This window comes from Geospiza fortis, unplaced genomic scaffold (genome assembly GCF_000277835.1).
Source record: "Geospiza fortis unplaced genomic scaffold, GeoFor_1.0 scaffold61, whole genome shotgun sequence".
NCBI classification, from domain to species: domain Eukaryota; kingdom Metazoa; phylum Chordata; class Aves; order Passeriformes; family Thraupidae; genus Geospiza; species Geospiza fortis.
This window is the reverse complement of record NW_005054430.1, coordinates 1573707-1576337: the sequence shown is the minus strand read 5'-3', so window position 1 is coordinate 1576337 and position 2631 is coordinate 1573707.

The following is a 2631-nucleotide window of genomic DNA, read 5'->3' as shown; positions in this document are numbered from 1 at the left end:
CAGGAACAGAGCATTCACCTACTGGGGCTCAACTGGAGGGTTTAATCATCCCCAAAATCTATGGAAAATAACTTTGTAGATGCAGGGAGGGCAGATAACAGAGCCTGTCCCCAGGCACAACATCCCACTCTGAAATAACCCAGTGAGGAAGTACCGAGCCACTCCCACAGCAGAGGTGGAAATTACAGTGGGCTGGGAAATTCCATGAACTGAAAAGAGAGGTGTGAAAATAGAGCCACGAGGAGCTCTCCAGCCTGTGACCACTGCACCAGATTAAAAACGAGTCTGTGCAGTAGGGCTGCAGGAAGATGATCCCTAATCTGCCACACATGGTGCACGCAGAAAGCCTAAGACAAGGACCTTAAAGCTATTTAAGGTCCAGCACCTTGGAAAAATCCATTCCCACAAGGAATGAAGCAGCTGGAAGATCTACCAGCTCTCATGCAGCTCTCTCACTTCACACTGATCCAGGCAGGAGGGAGCAGGAGGAGCCATGGAGTTCACTACAGCTGGTGGAAGTCGGAGTGTCTTAGTGCTGATTGTATGAGCACTAATTCAGGATTATTTTTCCCCACAGGGCTAAGACATCTCTTCGAGCTGGCACTGCAATGGGGTCTCTCATTAGCACACAGAAGGGAAAAGCTGAAATAGTTTGAGTGCCAGTAATCCCAGTCCTAAAGCTGCCTTTAGTCTTTCATTACTGCTGAGGGAGAGATTAACACCTGAAATATTCATGCTGCACTTCCAGATCCATCCCAGTGGAATTTACACGTGCACCCACTGGCCCCACAGACCCAACCAGAATGGCCACTACAATGGATGTATTTATGCTCTTTTACAAAGCCTCCAACGACTCATTCTTCCTCTTTAAACCAACAGCTGAACTTTCCCTTTGGAAAAAGAAAAAAACCCCTCGAGATCAGCAGCGGAGACACAACCTCAGAGCTACAACAGGGGCTCCAGCAGTGGAATCCAGAAGCAGCATGAAGGATTCTGGTGGTTGCGAACACCACGAGAATTTCTGTGACAGCTCCTTTGGAAAAGGAAAGGAACAACTGGATGTGTTTCCAGCTCCTTCTCCTCGGGTCCCACAGGTACCAGATCCTTTTCCACTGCTACCACAGCTGGAGGAGCAACCTTCAAGCTTCATCTGAGAGCAGGAGAGTCCTTCAGGCCAGCCTGACCCAGCTCTGCTCCGACACCACTCTCCAGCCACAATGGTTGAGCCAACACCAGGAATTCTGGGATGGCTGCACCAGCACCTCTGCTTTCCATTCTTTTCCACATGAGCTGCTCAAGACAAGACGAAGTCCACCCTAATTGGTATTTCAGAGGCAAAGCCAGCACACCAGAAGCAAAATCCGAGCTCCTGGATACTCCCAGGCTCTGGAGTTTGGTCAGCACACCTTAAAATACGGCCCTAATTTATTCCTTTTAACTCAACTGCTGCTCATTAGCAGGAGCTTGTCTTAAAAGTGATTTCACAAGAGGCCTTTTGTCAAATTTACACTGGCATTTGTCAGTTTGAGATTAAGCCCTGCGTTCACCAACTTGATACCCCGCTCACACTAAAGCATAAATTAACATTTTAATGGAGCTCGGATCTATTGGAGGCCCCTTCACTACAAGCTCATTATATTTCACCTCCCCAAAAGTCCCTTTCCCTGCTTTGCTGAGCTGGGCCAGGCTTTAGGACAGACTCCAGCTTTCCCTATCAAAGGGAAGAAGCTTTTTCCTCCTAAGCCATTCCTCCACCTCAGAGAAGAGCCTTGAAAGGAATGAAAGCAGCTGGGACAGTTGGGTGTCCCCTGCAGGAGATGCTCCCACACCTTACAGCTTCCCTTTGTGCCACACTGCAGGTGTGTCACCCTTCTCCCCAAACCCAAAAGAGGGGGGTGACAATCCAGCTGTGCCTTCGGGGGGGCTCCTGTGTCAGCAGCCCCATCAATCACAGCACCCAAATCACATCTGGATTTCAATTTAATTTCCATCCCCAGGGGAAGTGGGGGAACCCCACTGGGCCAACCCCAAAGAGATCCCTTTGTCCAGCCACCTTTCCCCACCAACAGGAGGGAACAAAAGCAGGAAAGGCCACTTGCACAAGGAGGAAAACCTTTCCACCATATTGGATTTTCTTCCCCCCTTCTCCAAACAATGCCTCTCATTTGGTAACCTGCAATCCGCCCTCCCGCGGCATCTCCCGGCCTCCAGGGATGCAGGAACGGGCAGAAATCCTCCCGCAAACCTCCCGGGCAGCGGGACTGCCATGTTTTTTCTCCCCAGGGCTGCCTGCGGCGCGGGCTGCATCCTCCACAATAGGACAAAGCCCCACCAGGGCTCATCCCCTCCCTCCGCCGCACCCCCATCAGCTGTCAGCTCTCCTTAGGGATCACCGGGATGCAGCGACATCGCAGGAAAGGGTTTTTTTTTGGAGGGGGGAATAAGGGAAATTTGACAGGCTCGCCAGCCTCCCATCCCCCTCCTGCTGCAGTCAGGGCTGGATGGAGCCGAAGGCTGCAAAGGCGGAGCGGGAATGGGGATGGAGAGGGGGGGGATAACCACGGCTGCCTCCACCCCGCACGGACCTGCAGCCACGTTAGGGGTGTGGTACGGGGTGGGGGGGAGGGGGGA